The sequence below is a fragment of the Drosophila sulfurigaster genome, chromosome 3 (assembly GCF_023558435.1).
Source record: "Drosophila sulfurigaster albostrigata strain 15112-1811.04 chromosome 3, ASM2355843v2, whole genome shotgun sequence".
NCBI classification, from domain to species: Eukaryota; Metazoa; Arthropoda; class Insecta; order Diptera; family Drosophilidae; genus Drosophila; species Drosophila sulfurigaster.
The window spans coordinates 29,620,001-29,638,819 of NC_084883.1; the positions used below are offsets into that span (position 1 = coordinate 29,620,001).

Here is an 18,819-nt window from a genome sequence, read left to right on the forward strand (position 1 = left end):
TGGTGTATATTGTCTGGGTCGATAAGGCAAATGGACTTGGGCAATGGAGCTTTCCTCTTTTTCCTTTTTGGCTTAGGCTGGGGTTGTCATCGGAATGGGAATGTCTTGTAAATTGATGAAATTGTTTTGAATGCGAGTGATAGAGCTAGAGCATTAAAGCGATGCTGAGGAGGTTGAGAATGCAAAGAATGCTGAGCTGGGAGAAGTGCGATCAGACTGTTAAAATTACCTTTAGGAAATGCGTAGATGTTGGTGAAATCATGGGATAATGTTTAAAGTAATGAGGCGACAACACAAGGATGAACATAAGCAAATTTATATATATTTTATACAAATTTAAGTGATTAAAAGCATAGAAAAAAGTACAGCTAGGTAGTGTAGGTAAATTCAAGGCATAATTTTCAAAGTATTGAGACGACAGTACAACAATAAAACAGACAACAAAAAATTCACTTAAGGAAAATTTATTTGGGAAAATACTTGTATAAATTAAAAATATTTTCATTAAAAAATTTGTGTAGCAAACTATAATTAATTAAATTGTTTAATGCTATAAATTATACTTAACGAACTTAAAAGAAATTTAACATGATATTTTATAGTAAACTTGATGCAGTAAAAATGCAAATAGTGCATTTAAAATATTTTAATGTGATCGCCTGATCTGCTGCAATTTTCATTAAGTTTACACAAGATATTTAAGCAGTCTTTGTATCTACAAGTTTGCATTATATTCTTTATTTAACCCGGGTGCAAGTTTTATCGAGCGTCACTTTGACAAGCAGACTCGAAAGGTCGCTAGCCTCCAAGTTTGTCTTGGGTCGATTTACATATGGCTAAGGGAGAGTAAAGCAGCCAATTAACTAAACTGCGCTTAATTAAAATTTAATCGAGCTTGAAATGCAATGTCGACAATTTAGTGTTGTTGTTGCTGTTAAGCGCAAGTTGCACTAATTAGCTGCGCTCTCACAGAGTCGCTGAGAGGAGACTAAAGACTAAAGACTAAAGACTGAAGAGTGACTGTCACATGCAATAAATTTTCATAATTTGACAAAAATTGCACATAATTTCTAATATAGTCGGCAGCAGATCGTCAGCTGTAGATCGGTTGAAGCTTATTGCGATCAAAATCAGCGCGTTGTGCACTCTCTTCCTGGTGGTTGGTAAGATTGTGAGAGTTGCGGTCTATTAATTTGAAATGTCTTGAGATAAATTACTAAATGACTACCGCTTACGTGTGATCCATCCATCAATGCCATCATTAAGCCAAACATTTGACAGAAAACGAAACGAAACGAAACGAAGCAGCGACGATGTGGTCGTTGAAGTCGAGGAGCGATGGGATGCGAAACGGAAGAGATGGATGGGCTGGGAAGGGAACAGGTATACTATAAGACTGAGCAGAGAGAAGTCGGGAGAACAAGAGCGACAAACGGAGGGGACCCCACAGTGTGACAAGAAGACATCGTCGTCAGTCACAGCCACATCCACATCCACATCGACTCATCCAGCTTCGTCGTAGGGTGCTGTCGATAGGAGAGAGAGAGCGTCTAGTCTAGGCCTAGTCACAAAGGGAGCCGCCACTCGTTGCAAAAATATTTGTTTGTCCCAGGCGGCAGCGACTGTGGCAGTTGCACTCAGGCGTGTCCAGGTATTTGTTGTTGATTATGTTGATAAGTGGCCGCCACATATTTTTCAACTGCACTTGTAATAATTTGTTTGCCACTCATGTTTCGATTTTTTTCTTCTGTTTTTTTTTTCAGTTTTTTTTCTTCTTCTTTTGCGCTGTAATCAATGCCAATGTGAAGTGAGGCAAATTCTTGTTGTGCTCTCTCAGCTCGCCAAGTCACATTCCAAAACCAAGTCCAAGTCGCAGTCGCAGTCCATGTCCAAGTGGCTGTGGGAGCCTTAATGGCAAATCGTCACCGCGATTTCCAGGAACTTCGCCTCCACTTAATGCTGTCGATTGCGTGCGGTTTTGTGTGCGGGCTTATCTTTTTGATTTTCCCTCCTACTTTTTTTTATATACATAAATATTTGGGTGCCTCTTTTTTTTTGGTATTTTAATGAGTTTGCGAAACATTTCAGCTAAAGAAAAGGTCTTTTTTTCTCATTGAGGGTAAAAGTTTGGTTGTTATTAGCAGCATTTTAGATGAACTCAAAATCGATGCTTTGATGTCGTTCTGGGATTTGTATATGTTTTTTTTTTTATATTTTTGTATACATATATAACACCACAATACATACATATGCGGGCACATTGATAATAAATAAAATTACACTTTATAAAATTCATCTAAGTATACAAAAAATTGGCAATACCCAAGTTTTTTTCTCAGAACAAAAATTAGGAATTCCTCTGAATTCCATAAAAGAGAATCAAAGTTTCGAAGTTGTTTTTTATATTTAGTAGTAACATATTGAGATACGAAAAATTATTAAGAATTTTTACTTTATAATTTATTTAATGTTTCATATAAAAATTAAATTTTTTTTTTGCCATTTCAATATAAAACATAATTTTGCATGTTTTATTTATTTTGTGTTAGAATTTGTATATTATTTATTTATTTCTAACTATGATAAATAAACAAATTTTCTTGCCATAGCCAAATAAAATCAGAATTCTCCAAATTTATTAATAATTCTTCTTATAAAAGTAAAAAAAAAAACTAATTTGTATTTCATTTTGAATAGTAAAATATTGATATACAAAAAAAAACATATTTTTCTTTGAATTTTTATTGTATTACTACTAGTTTTTGTATATAAAAAGTGAACAAATATTCATTCTATTGCATTCTATTTATACACGAACATTTTTCTTAGATGTTGTATTTTATTTAGGTATACCTTTTTATATAGGAAATATAAATAAGTGATATTGCCAAATAAAACAGTTTCTCCTCTATTTATTAGCTAAGTGCATTTTTTATATAAATTAGTTTTATAATTTGACTTTATTAAAGTGCTGGATTGAGTGTAATCATATTAAGCCTGCCTTGAACTAATTAAATCTTACCTGAGTCAGCAAAAAACAGAAAAAGGAAAAGTAATATTTCCTCTCAATTTGCAAAATCCAAACACACACATTGCAACACATAAACATACTACGAAACTAGCTTGTTAAACATGCCTCCCGATCATCTTGCCACATGCAACAATTCACCTGAAGTTTAGGTTTTTTTGTGTGTGCATTTTTTTTTGTTGCTGTTGCTGTTTTGCATCCTTGTTGGTATCCTTCTATGTAAGTGTGGGCTGCAGAGAAAGGACTTGATGGTAAGTAAATTTTATGTTTTATTATATTTAGGTCAAAGTTTTTAATAGTTTCGCATGCAGTTCAACTTTTTACTAGGCCACAACAAAGTAGCTTTTATGGATAGCTCCTTGTTGCAACAACACACACACACACACACACACACACCTACATACATGCCTTGCAGGATACACATGAAAAAGATTTCTTTATGGTAAATTTCAATGTTAGTGCAGACGTTGTCCTGCTGCTGCTTCTGCTGTTGCTGTTGAGCAATGCTCTTGTGCTGCAGTTAATTCAATTTTGAGCAGCTTTTACTCGATTCTATACCTTGGCCACATGCCTGGCGAATCAATTACAATGCTTGCCCCACATTGGCTGCATTTAACGGCTTTTAATTGCAACGAACCGCACGAAATGTCAACGGCAACAGCAATGGCAACGGCTTCGACTTTACAGCTTGGCACATTTTTCGGGCCTTTTTCTTGGTCTCTCACTCTCTGGGGGCCGGTCGACAGTCGACATTCGACGGTCGACGGTCGACTGCAGGTGCCTTTGGCTGCTGCTGCTGTTGCAGCTCAACCTTACTTTTTGCATTCAAACTCTGGGCTCTGTGGCTAACCTAGAAAACGGCGAAAAAAAAGAAAAAATCTAAAAGCCGTCTTTTAGATTTGTTTTTGTTTTTTTTTTCTGCCGCTCAGTTTGGTTTAGTTTTTCATGTACTCGTTCTGGTTTTTATTTTTTATTTTTGTGTTCGTTGTATTTTTTTGTTTTTGGAGCCCGCATTTTGTGAAAGGCACAAAAACCACGTTGATGTCGTTGCTATCGTCGCCGCTTTGAGATTAGTTACACTTGTGCTCCATTTAAATGGCCCGGCAACCAAATTATGCGAAGTTCTCTACGTTCAACCTCCCTCTCCCTCTCTCGATCGTACTCTTTTTTTGTGGCAAGCAGCCGTTGCAGTTAGTTGAAAAGTTTTTCCAGCAACTTGAAAGAAAAATAGAAAGTGAAAGAAAGACACGGACAGATGCAACAAAAATAAACTGAACAAAATTGCAATCAAAGTGTTTTTCCAGTCGATGTCAACGCCGCCCTTTCCCTAGGTGAATGTTATTGTCGCCGCTTTACTCTCGTACTCGTATCTAAGCAAGAAACTTTCGCCAAATATTCTGGGCGGGTCAATTGATTTAATATTTAATCAGCTGGGGGTCGCCACTCTCCAGCATTTTAGGCTTGCCTATCAACTTCATTCGGTTATTGAGAAAGCACTTTATTTTCTTGCAATATATATATGTTTTATTCTCCAAGTTTGAAGATAACTTTACGAAATTCTTTGTTGTATGCCAAGTTTCAATATTTTTTAAGTGCGCATCATATTATCATATTATTATATTATAATCACAAATTTTGAATTTTATAAGGTTCCGAAAAGTATAAGATTTTATGTTGCACTGTTGTAAAGATCTTGCATTGATTTTAAAATGAAATCTTGAAGACGATCTAAATTGAAGAGAGGAAGAAAGAAGAAATAAATTGAATATAAAGAAAAATATTCAAGATTTTATTAAATCAAAGTAAGAAGAGATGAATATAGAAGACATGAATGTTAAATCCAATGATTGAATTTATTTATTTGGCATCCATTTCAGTTTATTTACAAATTTAGTTTTAATATCATATATTTATTTTACAGAATTGACGTATAGGTGATTTTAAAGCTTTGCATTGGATTTCATAATGCAAATTTAATTATTTTCATTTATATTCTATAGAAAACTAGTCAAAACTTAACTTGAGTCTAAAATTCTTATAGCTAATATAAATCATAAATGTCTCGAAATACGTTGGCAAAAATAAATCCATCCCAATTGGACTATAAGCAGTATTTAAATCACAGCTCGTGTCGTAATAAATTGTCAATGTGTGGGATGATACAACCCAACCAACGTAAACAGTGTGACCTTAAAATGCAGCCACTTTATAAATCTTTCATTGTCGAGCACTTACTCGTACCTGTTAAATGCAACTCTACCTGCGACACCCAACTAACTAAGTGAGACTCCCAACTATTCCACCCAAATTCGTGTGTCTGCTGAAACTGGGGCAAAATAAAAGTTATGATTTAGAAATTAAAGTTTGCATTGTGGTATGTGGTATGGGTGTGAGTGTGTGTGGGGGCGTGGCTGTTTGCATACTACATACTGCAAGATGCATGCATATAAGTGCCCATTATATGGAAAAGTTGTTAGCAAGAGTTTACAAAGCACATAAAAAAAAAGAGCTGGCTAATGATAAAAGTGTAAGATGTCTGTCTGCTGAAACAGATCCATATGGAAGAGGTGCACATAAAAGTGCAGGACATGTTTAGGAAAGAACTTAATATAAGGAAGTAATAAATTAAGTTGGAACGTGTTATAAATTAATTAAATTTAAATAAAAGTGAAAGCTTTTTAACAACATAACATATTGAAGTTGAGAATATGTTATGGATACAACTGAATATAAGGAGAAAACAAAGGCTAAGAATTATAAATTTGTTGAATTAAAATTAAAGCTGTTATTAAAGATGTTATGAAATTCTTATAACTGATCTATATAGAGATGAGTTGAAAATATTTACGACAGAACTAAAATTAAGGAAAAAATAAATTAGTATAGGATATGATATAAACTTCATGCAGTTAAATGAAAGAACTTACTTAAGTGACTGTAATGTTGAGTATGAAAAATAATAATATGATGATATCTTAGAAAATAACTGTATCCAATATTTATAAATTTGAAATTACTTCAAATAAATATTACTTTGAAAGAATATTTTATTATATATCTGCATCAGTTCCATAAGGAAGAGGTAAATATAAGTATCGAGTAAAAGTTAAGTAAAAAACTGAACAAACAGAAAAAATAAATTAATGTAAGATGATTTTAAATGAAATTGAAATTGAGCACCTACTTTAAAACAGAATGTTATTAAATGAATTGCAGCATTAAATTTGCATGCAAATGGCTGAGGTCAAACTTAGCTGGGCAACGATTTGTCTATTTGCTGCTGCTAAACTCGACATTGATAACAAGCTGAGCTGCAGGTAGCAAAATTTACTTGGTCACCAAGTGTTGGTAAATGCCGCAAAGCAGCCACATGACTTACATAAAACAATTGCAAATGCATTTTAGCTCCATTTCAATGCCAAAATTAATATGCTCCCATAGAATACAGCGAGCGGGCAGTGCACTATATATATTTAGAATCCTCTCTACGCTCTACGCTCTGTGCCAAGTCCGAAACCAGAAATAAGTGTGTGATGAGGTGAGGGAGGGGAGAGGAGAACTACAAGAGCAACGGCAAACCACAACTATGCACATGGACAGGAATATTCCCTAGGTGAAAGTATGTGAAAGCATGCCATAAATCGTTTGCCTGCTCTGCTCTCATGTTGTGGGTGGCTCAACAACACAGATAAAGCTCGTTCGCTCTCTCTTTCCCTCGCTCTCTCTATCTCCCTCTCACTCTGTGTTGATGTTGGCTACAGCTACAGGCGATTAGAATTGATGTGGGTTACTAAGCAAACATGAAAGGCTATTACGTTAAGCGTTACGTTATGTTGCGTTGCGTTGCGGCATTTTACGAGCTGCCTCTGCAACTTTTATTGAAAGCGAAATAGTTTTGACTCTCGCTGTCTCTCTCTATCTTTATCTTTATATCTCTATCTCTATCTCTTTCGGCATGTCAGTTGTTACCTTTGTCCTAATTCTTTTCCCACCCTTTCCGATTTTTGCTTCATTTGTCGGCCTGTCAGTCAGCCACGACGAGCTTGTTTAATTAGAAATTTAGCAAGCTTAAGCAGTTGTTGTCGCTTCATTTTATTGACTTGGTAGTAAGGTTTTTTGGGCGCAGATTTGCTAATTAGATTATAAGCTTTGATTTTGATTTGTGGTTGCCCATGATGAATGACAGCTACGAATGGAATTCGCAACGGAAACGCAGATTCCGTAAAGTAAATAATACCAACATTAATTATAAAATTCATCCTATTGTCTATTTATGAAGTAGCTTAAATATAGAATTAAATATAGCTATAGAAATTATAGGTGATACTGAGATTATAATTGATGATGAAACCATTTATAAGGTCGAAAATCTATAAAACAAACATTTTCAAAAGTAATTTTTTTATATTTCTTTGAAATACTAGCAAAAATTAAATTTTTTAAAGGAAAAAGTAAAAATACGTTTTACAAATATCACAAATGTAACTGAAGTTTATTGAATCAATATAAATTATGTTGACACTTATTTATCACTATTTATTTTAAACTATTTTAATGAATTAAATTCAAATACTCTTTTCAAGATTTGATCATTACATAAAATTTAAATGTACTAAAATGGCTCTTAGAAATCTAGTAGAAATTTGTGATGATAGTATATTTAAATTTCAGGTGAGAAAATATTTTCAGATGTTTTTACTAAAATTTAAGTTAATTTTAACAAAATACAACAACTTTTTCTATAAATGAAACAATACTACTAAAATATTTAGGCATTATAATAAAAAAAAATTAAAAGCCACTTCCAAACATTCAGTATAAAGTGCTGATAATAGTATATTTCAGTTTAAACTAGAAGTAATATATAATATATATATGATAATATGTATAATATACACATTTATATGACCATGAGAATATATTTTTACAAATATCAGTTAGCTATTAAATTTCTATAATTATAGTAACAACTTATTTGAAAACTTTTTCTTTAAATTAAAGTCTTATACCATTTATCACAGCGTGTTGCTGGAAAGCGTAATTTCCATTAAAAATTTGTATCGGAAAACTAAATGAATTTATCATGGGCAGCATTCTTAAGATTTCTCCTGTCTAGTGTAGCCAAGAGATAAGAGTCTGTGTCGATCATTAATGTCAAGTGTCATTAAGAGAACCCGCATTGTGCGAGACAGTGTTGTGAAATAGCCAAAATCACAAGCTGGAACACCTGTTGGAATACAACTCAGTAAAAAAATGAAAGAGAAGGAAAAAAAAAAAAAAACAAACAAACATTTTATTGGTACAATGCCAATTTGTCGTACAAGAATTTGGTAAATGCCAAACGACATAAAAAACAAAGCCTCAACGAAATTCATATTGCTATGCAGCAGCAGCAACAACAACAACAAGTGTTGCTGTCAGTCAGCAGCAACAACAGCAGCAGCAACAACAGCAACAGCAACAACTGAACTTACAAGTGTTATAGGTTTATGCTTTGTTTTTTTGGGGGCCCCCCTATGACAGGTCTTTGACATCCAACTGTGATTTTTGGACAGCTTCAGTGAGACAACAACAAAAAGCTATCCCCAAAGTTGTTGTTGTTGTTTTTGCTGTGCTGCTGCTGCATATGTAAGTGTGTATGTTAATTTGATTTTGGTGTCAAATGTTTTGTTATTTCGTCGCTGTTTGTTTCCATATTTTTATGTTTTTTTATGGCCTGCACTTTGCTTGCGCTTTTATAGCGACCGCGTCAAGTGTTCCTTGCCTTTTGGCCGCCTCCCTCCCTCTCCCTCCCTCTTCCTCCTCACAATTCTCCAGCACTCTCTGTCGTTGTCAATCTGTTTGATTTGCTTTTGATTGTGCACACTTATGTCTTTATTGACAACGGCGCAATAATATAAATTATTTATATCATACAAAAACATTGAGCAATTTGTAATTGAACACATACAACATACACATAAATATCTATATATAGAATATTTGTGTTTTTCCATGAAGTGCAATTCAAGAATTGAGGTAAACAATAGACAAGTGCCATAGTGAATTTCATTTGTGTGTGTGGAATGCAACACAAATTGTATTTTAATTTGTCAAACAACTAAACTGACCCACAAATAACAAACACAACAAGTAATTGCAACTGTGTTTTATGTTGCGTGTTATTTACTGGTTAATAGTTGTTTCTATTGACTAACTATTTGCACTCAACTTGTTCAACTTAATGGAATGCTACTTTGTATTTATTATAAGGGTCATTGAACTATCTGATGTGTACTTCAATAAATGCTTCATATTATTTAGACTCTGCAATCTTATTATTATTTTTTAATTACAGATTTTGAAGTATTCTATTTGAGACCTCAAATATAGTTTTGGTTAATCACTTCATTTCTTGTTAATAAAAATGTAATTAATTTGGAATTCAAACAACAAAAATTTAAATAATTTTCGGCTCATTAAAAATATGTAATTATTTTTTGTAGAATTCAACAATGTATTTAAATTGTTTTTTTGGCCATTGAATTATTCGATGGTTTTATATTTAAATTCGGAATTTTAAACTAATAGTTTATATTCATATATTCATATTTAATTTTGCGTATTTACATTACTATTGACGACTTATTTAATTTATTGTTAATACAAAAAAGTATTTAATTATTTAATGGAGTACAATATTTTAATTATATAATTTTATCAACAGATCTTGATTGCTTAAACTGAGTTGCTTGAAATTATAATTTTCAATTAATTAAAGATGTTAAAATTTTCGTAATTTTTCCTAATTTATTTTTGTTAATTTATTAAATTTGTTGTTTTTATAGTACATAAATTTAGTTTATTAATATTGAATTTCAAAAGAGTGAAGTTTATAGCATCATTCTCTTATCCACCTTTGTAAATTATTTAGAGTGTGTAAATATATTTTAAATTGTATTATTTTTCATTTGTCTTTTGAAGTCTTAAAATAAAATATTGTTTTCTTACATATTTAATTTTTTATAAACAAAGGTTCTTTCCATTAACATTTTTTTTTGTTTCTTTGTGAAGTAAATTAGAATCTGAGGAAATATATTGGCGCCTCTTTAAAATTGATTTATATTTAACTTCCCATTATTTCTTGTTCTCACTTTTCTCAAGTTTCAATTCTTCTTAAAAAGGAAGTGATTCTCATCGATACTTGAAACTAAATTCACACACTCGATTTGATAAATTACATAGCAAACAAATTTTATATAACACGTTGAAATCGTAAATTAGCTGATTGAAGTTTGCTTGTAAATTTGTTGCCTAATTTATTACTAGTTCAATTTTCAGCCATATTATTATTTAAATTTCCATATTGCGTTTGCCATCATAAATTAGACCAAGGGTATTTCCCATGCAAACTTTTCGTCACATTTCTTTCCTCTTTTTGCAACTTCGTGTAATCAATTATTTGCGCTACAGCTAACAAAACAAAGTCATTTATTATGCCGCAAATTATTTGTCACTATTTTGTGCACTTGTTGTTATATATTTTCCGTTTTCATTTTCTGTTTTCGTGTGTTTTTTCTTTCTTTTTCTCTTTCTGGTTTTCGTTTTCGCTGTTTTTGTTTTTCGTTTTTCGTATGTTGTATTTTTGGCACATTTTTGTGTTTATCGGGCTGAAACACATCTGAGATCTGGGCCCATAATTAATTTGGCCACAAAGACATCCAACTACCGTGGGGCGCCCCCAAACAATGGCAAACAAATTGATTAATGACAGCGTATTAAACAATAATCGAGATAGGCCGCAACTGAGGCCCTAACCGACTCTTTGGCCACGCGAGTTGGCCGCCCAAGTGGGCGTGGCAACCTACCAAAAATACGTACGAACAAACAAAAAAAAAAAATGAATGCTTTTCGCCCACGCGCAAATTTTTTGCGCTCACACAACAGCAACAAAAACAACAACAAGTTTTTATCAAGAGCCAAAAATGTTTGTTATAGTTGTTGTTATCGCTATTGCTGTTGTTGTTGTTTGTTTGTTATTTGTTGTTGCTGTTGTCGGTTCATGTCCGCTCAAAATAATTCATTTAAATAATAGCTGGGCCACTTCCCAGGCCAAAAGCGGAGGAAGCACATCATTTTTCATATTCCTGTGCGTTTTGACCCCGAACACGGAAATTAATAATGTGTAATTAATATTTGCTTAAACGGAATCGTGATATAGACAATTTGTACCATAGTCTACTGCTGCTTAACTAATGGCAGCAAAGGCGTGCACCTTCATTAATGAAGTTACTGAATTAATTCCCTATTAATTTGTTTCAATTGTGCTGCACACATATTCATATAATATTTATCAGCTAGTTTTTTAATTCTATTTAATTGGTAGAAAGCTAAAATAAGCAGTATTCAAACTCTCTACATTTTTGTTGTTGTTGTCCGTCTGTCTGTCCGTCCATCGCTTTGAAGTTGTATATCTTGCTAAATAGTTGAGTTATAAGCGTGAAGCATGAAATATTTGTATATTGCGCTATTCTATACAAAAATCTAAAGAAATTGTAATTACCATGTACAACAAGAAAAAAAAAACTTATAATTCCCTATTAATTTGTTTCAATTCTGTTGCACACATATTCATATAATATTTATCAGCTAGTTTTTAATTCTATTTAGTCGGTTAAAAAGCTAAAATATGCAGTAATCAAACTCTCTAATTTTTTTTTTGTTTGTTTGTTGATTTATTCGTCCGTATGTCCGTCCGTCCATCGCTTTGAAGTTGTATATCTTGCTAAATAGTTGACTTATAAGCGTGAAACATGAAATATTTGTATATTGCGCTATTCTATACAAAAATCTAAAGAAATTATAATCACATTGTAAAAAAAAAAAAAATAAAATAAAAATAAAAAAAACTTATAAATAAATATATTTCAGAAGAATTGAAAGATAATATTTCATAACTATTATTTGTTCGATTTTTTTTGTAGCAAGATTAGAAAATAAGTTAGAATAATATTTGTATTCTTATTTTTGATCATTCACCTATCCGTCTGCCCGTCCGTCCATCGCTTTAAGCATGAATATTTTGGTAACACCTCAAGATAGAGTATTGAAAGTTAAAATATGTATTGTCCTCTATAATACCAAGCTTATGTCAAATTTATGTGACGCTGCAGCATCAATTTTGTAGATTTGAAGCAATATCCTTTACCAAAAATTGAAAGTTAAGTCTTCAATCAAAAGCACTCCACTCATGGACTCCATTCATTGGCACTCGAAGTGTAATTAGAGCTTAGAGCCAAGGCAGCAATGCACTTGAAAATTCACATTTACAGCTGCGAAGGATCTTGAATTCTTCTGCTTCAAAGCATATTCTATGCATAATTTTTTTTTTTTGTGCACATGCATGCTCATAATAAATATGTCGCAGACACTTGAGGCGCATATATTCCCCCGAGGGGAATTTCATTTATGCCAAGGCACACACACACACACACACACACACACACACACACACACACGCATGCATACAATGCATCCACCCCTCGTGAAAGGCAACCCCAAAGGCAGCTCCCATCATGCCACATTGTCCTGCTGAACATGCACTTCAACGTGCCACGGCTTGCACTCTCAATTATGACTTAATTCGTATCTAATGGATATTTTCTGTGAAAATTTCATGATTAATCGCTGCCTTGAGGGCAGCCCAACAGCAAAAGATGCCAAATTGGGGGTTGCTTAGGCAGAGAAAGAGACAGAGAGAGAGAGAGAAGGAGAGAAGGAGACTGCGACAGCAGAGATTGCGACTGCAGTTGTTCACACATGTTCACAAAAAGAATGAAACAAAAAAAAAGTGTTAGCATCTGTGGTTTGGGGATGCAGACGAACAATGCTCGTGCACTCTCGATTCCACCTTCTGCCCCCTTCTCCCCAAAACAGACTGCCGAGCAATAACTCAGCTCACAAAACTTTCAAGCGCTTTTTCCTCTTTACTTTTTTTTTTTTTGAAAATTTTCGATTAATACTCCCGCACATGTTTTTCAAAGTCTGCTTCTAATGGTTGGTTGTGTGGGGGGAAGGGGTTATGCTGCAATTGTTGGGGTGTGTCGAGCGGGCGAGCGACAACGACATCGTTATACTTAGGCAGCATATGCGTTTATGCGACGGCGACGTGTTGCAACTTCCGGCAGCCCGTAAAGCAAAAACTGATTACGCGGCATTTGTGCCAGCAAACCGGCGTCGCTTTTTGCAACTACACTTTCCAAGAATCTGACTTCGATTTCCCTTGCTCACAATTTGTGTTGCCGGTTTATGGATGTAAACAAAAAAAAAAAAAACAACTGAAATGCATTGCAACCAAATCGAATTGCAGTCGAAGTCGGCATTTCTTGTTCGTTGGCATGCTGGCGCCATCTGTTAGCATTCAGCTGAACTATCGCTTGCGAGCAGGGGTTGGGAATTTGCTGTCTGCCAATGCATTTTTATCTACAGCTAAGCATTTGAGAGAGAGCGAGTGGGCATCAAAACATAGAGAGAGCGGAAGAGTGCTCTAGTGTGAGTCGAATGCCGGCAAAACAGAGCACTAGCTTCCACTCGCTCTCACGCTCTCCGTCTTTGCCTATTCGCACACTCTCTCGCTGTCGGTTTGTTGGACTCTCTGTTTATCTTTCGCAGTGCATTCTTTTGCTATTCCACGTAGCTGTTGTTGTTGCTGCTGTCACTGAAGTTGTTGTTGTTGTTGTTACCATGACCGCTCCCAAAAATCTGATTTGCATTTTGCACTTTTAGCCGCATTTGCTATTGATAGTAACCGATTGACTGATAAGAATTGTATTTTATGAAGGCATTGTTCTTATTAGAGGAGTTTAAGGTGAACATAAGGTAATGATCATAACAAAATTTCATTATTAGAATCATTTTGCTTTCAATATATAAAGGATTCTTCATTTGTATTTTTATTTTTAATTTTGTATGAAGCATTTTTTCAATATTATACTTTACTTTTAGCGAATTACAGTGGCGTGCAAGTGTGAGTACATGTTTGCAACTACTGACTTTGGGTTCGCATAAAAAAAAGTTATTAGTAAAGTAAATGAGTCCAAATTTTTTGTGTTTATTCTTTGAAGATTTATTAACAAAATCTTATACAAAATATACCAAAAAAATCGAATTGGTTTATTTACGAAATAAAAAACAAAAAAAACTCGCATGTACTCAGTTATGCTCATTTTGAACACTTTTCAACAAATATTTTTTTTTTAATACTTGGTCCAAAAAACCGATATTTGTAATTGTGATATTTATTCATTCTGGTATATTTTCTACCAAATTTGGTAATATTTATTTTAGAATAGCTCTCCATTCGTGCTGGACTCGTTGTTGCATCTCGCGTTAGCTTGCTGGTACTGATTCGTAGCGTCCCAATCATTTTCTCATTATCGACCACAAATTTTCGATCGGATTTGGATCAGGACTCTGTCCTGGCCACTCCTTTACCTTAAAATGTTGTTTTGCGATCCATTCCTTGAAGATTTTGGACGAGTGTTTTGGATCTCCATCTTGTTGAAATGTGATGTCTATCCCCTTATATGCCCATTTGTCAACAAAATCGCAAAGATGGGTTTGCAAAATATCTAGAAAGTCTTCCTTTTGCATAGTATCATCTATTTTCACAATTGGTCCAACGCTCCACCAAGTGGAACAGCTCCAGGCCATGACATTTCCACCTCAGTGTTTCGCAGTTCCTTGTACGTGGCCTATCTGCAACGACTCTTCTGGCTTGAGATAAAACTTGGGAACTGGACGACTTGAAAATAGTTATATGGTCTGAAGAAACGAAATTGAATCGATTCCAGTCGGATTGTAAACAATATTGTTGGAAGAAGCCTGAAGAGTCGCTGTAGGGACGCCACGTACAAGAAACTGCGAAACACTGGGGAGGAATTGTCATGGTCTGGAGCTGTTCTACTTGGTGGAGCATTGGACCAATTAAGAATATAGATGATACTATGCAAAAGGAAGACTTTCTAGATATTTTGCAAACCCATCTTTGCGATTTTGTTGACAAATGGGCATATAAGGGGATAGACATCACATTTCAACAAGATGGAGATCCAAAACACTCGTCCAAAATCTTCAAGGAATGGATCGCAAAACAACATTTTAAGGTAAAGGAGTGGCCAGGACAGAGTCCTGATCCAAATCCGATCGAAAATTTGTGGTCGATAATGAGAAAATGATTGGGACGCTACGAATCAGTACCAGCAAGCTAACGCGAGATGCAACAACGAGTCCAGCACGAATGGAGAGCTATTCTAAAATAAATATTACCAAATTTGGTAGAAAATATACCAGAATGAATAAATATCACAATTACAAATATCGGTTTTTGGACCAAGTATTAAAAAAAAAATATTTGTTGAAAAGTGTTCAAAATGAGCATAACTGAGTACATGCGAGTTTTTTTTGTTTTTTATTTCGTAAATAAACCAATTCGATTTTTTTGGTATATTTTGTATAAGATTTTGTTAATAAATCTTCAAAGAATAAACACAAAAAATTTGGACTCATTTACTTTACTAATAACTTTTTTATGCGAACCCAAAGTCAGTAGTTGCAAACATGTACTCACACTTGCACGCCACTGTATATTTCTTTGTTGAATTTTGGCAATTTTTTGCTTAATATTTTTTTTTTTCTTTATTCTTTATAAAGTTTTAGGTCCTTAGATAAATTACAAATTTGTTTCGCTAAGTTTACGTATACTTAATCAAAATACGTATCAACATAAATATTTTAAAGATTACTCATAATAACAAAAAATACAGGACCCGTATAACATTTTAAAAATAGAAATACCATTAGCTTAAATTGCAAATTAGATTACTATATAAAGTACAAATCGAATCGAGTCGTTTTAAAGAACTGTTTCAATTGTAAATATGAAGTTCAATGTTATTAAGTTGATTTGCTTATTGCGCTTAACAGCTCAGCTGTCTTAAAAATCCGTTTCGATTCCTTTCACCAAATGCAGTCTTTTCTTATCCCTTAATTTTATTATCTTTCGCAAAGTAGGCCTTGTCTTGAGGCTTTGATTGTTTGACAACTTCTTGGAATTAGCAGCAGCGAGCAGTTTGTCTCACATGGTGATTTTGCACACCTGTGTCCACCACACACATACACACACACACACACACACACAATCGCTTCGCATTCAAATTTGGCTCACACACCCAATTGACAATCGTTCGTGTGGCAAAGTCTTTGGCTGCAATGGGAAACGAAAACACAGCCAGCAAATTTTAGTCGAGTTTCAAACCGACAAATTTATCTAACTCAATGAGAATCCAATTTGAGTTTGACTCATTGACGCTCTCTCTCTGGCTCTCGCTCTCTTCTTATCAGTCACTAGCGTTCTCTCGCAGATACTTTTTGCATTTCCCAATTCGTTGAACAGTTTCGTGTTGTCGTCGGCTTTCGTGTGTTCGTCGTATCGGGCAGATAATTTGACTGCAAGCGACCCACACACACACACACACACACACACAACAACGAGAGCGAGAGAGCAAAAGAGCGCTCTCTCAGATACTTTTGGCTGTCGCAGTCAGTAGTCAACAAACAAGTTTCGTCGCGTGCGGTGCTCGATTCGCTCTCAGATACTTTTTGCCAGTTGAGCCGAGTACGTGAACGTGTCTGGACGTTTTTATGGACAAGCGACACACACAACATCTGAGATACAACAACAACAGTTCAGTTATCCCCGCCCCTCTTCGACCAAGCAACCAAGCATCAATCGAAACCGAAACTAAAACCCTAAAACTCAAGCAAAAATCTGCCGAAATCGCAAGTGTTTTTTGTTACCCAAAAAAAATAAAAAAAATTAAATCAAATTTGATTTTCGCGCGCGTGCAAATTTCCGGTTACCCCACCTCTTCCCCCGCCACCCGCTCTCTCGCGTATCAAGTGATCTAGCAGCTGGGCAGGTAACTCGTTTAGCGTCGTGTGTGTGCAAAAAAAATAAATAAAATAAAAGAAGTGCCAATAGAGAAGCATAGCAAAAAGAATTAATGAAATGCTAGCGCGTTTATGAATGGATTCGGCCTCAAGCGCGTATCTCACAGATACATTACTGCCAGCATCAATAAATCGCGAAGCGTGCGAAAAAATAAAAATATATTCGCGAGTTTTGTCCAAAATTTTCCGTTGTGCTTTCTTCCATAAAGTGTTTTTCTGTCGCCGCACGTCGCACGTCGCAACATTTTCCAGCGTAAGTTTTAATTAAGTTCGCTTTAAGCTTTATTAATGTCCAACAGCTTGAGTTCTAGCTCAAGAGTTGTTCTTGTTGTTGGCTGTCAGTGCACAGCTTGCATGTAATTTATATCTTCAGCTTTTGCGCTCACACAACTTAAGTAACAAGTCATGAAAATGCCTTCAATGACCAAGTGACAGTTGTTTATGTTTGCTGCTGCTGCTCAACTTCGATCGATAAGTTTGTTTTTTTTTTTGGGTTTTGTGAAAATTTGAAATCATTAATTATGTCGCCGTTTTTCATTTTGCTCTTGTTTCCATGTGCCACACCGAACAGGTTTCCTTTCCACATTCTAAAGCTTGTCCACTTCCAGGAACTTGTTAGGTGTTGTCGACAAAGTCTTGTATTTGTTCTTGGCACCGAGATGTGAATCTCAATCTCAATCCGTATCTGAATCTTTATGAATGAAGCTTGTGTGGATATCTGGGCGTCGTCGTCAGAAATGTTTGTGTTGTAGGTTTTTATGTGGAAACGCTTGACACTTCTGTAGAACAGTTGCCAGCGAAAAACAGTTAACAAACAGTCTTCGACTGACTGATGCTGAAGTTCTTCATGTTTCCTCTGGGCGTGTGTGTCTCTTCTGTTGGCTTAGAACAGTTGCTTAATGGCCTAAACGTGAGCTGGCATTAGATTTTGTGTTGCTTTGGACTTCTGTAAGTTGTGTAACATGCAGAGAACTTCATTCTGGCCAAGTTAACTGAACATGTTTCAGTACTCGCAAGTATTCTTCGGCTATAGAGGGAAAGCTGTGCTAGATTTGTCTGAGCGGAAAAACAGCTGTTAGAAAATTCTGAGAAATTGAGAACTTACAATCATAACAGCAAACGAAACTATAAAGATACTTTGCAAATTTAAAAATATGCCAAAGTAAACAAATGTATTTTTTGTAAGCTGCTTTTGATTTATAAATGTTAGTTGAGTATTGTCTATTTAATTTAGTTAATAATAAAAAGATATACATTTATTGATTATATGTTGTTTATTTTAATTAAAATAAGTACATGCTTTAATAATAAAAGCTGCTAGAAAATATTGAGAACTTGTGAACTTACAATTATAACAGAAAATATGAAGCTATTTAAAGGTAAACAAAAACATTTTTGCTAGCGATTTATTTTCTGCGCTAATGTTCCTCAAATAGTGGCTAATAAATCTATTTAAATATTGAAAACATGTTTAAACAAATTTATGTGTTCATTATATGAGTTTGTTAATTTGTAAACTTATAATAAGAAAAGAAAATAACTTATAACTTGAAAGGTAAAGAAGAATACTTTTTTGCTTGCTTTCCTCTATAAATATACGTCAACTATTTGGCCTTTTTTTTTTGTTCATTTTATTTAAACTATAATTATTGGCTAACAAATATAGATAAATATTAAAAACATATACTTATTCATTGTAGTTAAATTTAAGTAAACAAAATTCATATTTTTGATTAGCTTTTATCATAGAATTAAAAGCACTTCAGACATTAACTTCATTATATTTTAATGTTACCTTAAGT

General features: G+C 34.2%; 1 long non-coding RNA gene across 1 annotated transcript; it reads right to left on the reverse strand.

Moving 5' to 3' along the window:
* Window positions 1–16,679: 16,679 nt before the first annotated feature.
* Window positions 16,680–18,205, reverse strand: LOC133840821 (uncharacterized). Its single transcript, XR_009894216.1, has 2 exons — window positions 17,991–18,205; window positions 16,680–17,852 (listed from the first exon to the last, which is right to left on the reverse strand). It is a non-coding gene; the product is annotated as an uncharacterized LOC133840821 (long non-coding RNA).
* Between the last annotated feature and the right edge of the window lie 614 nt (window positions 18,206–18,819).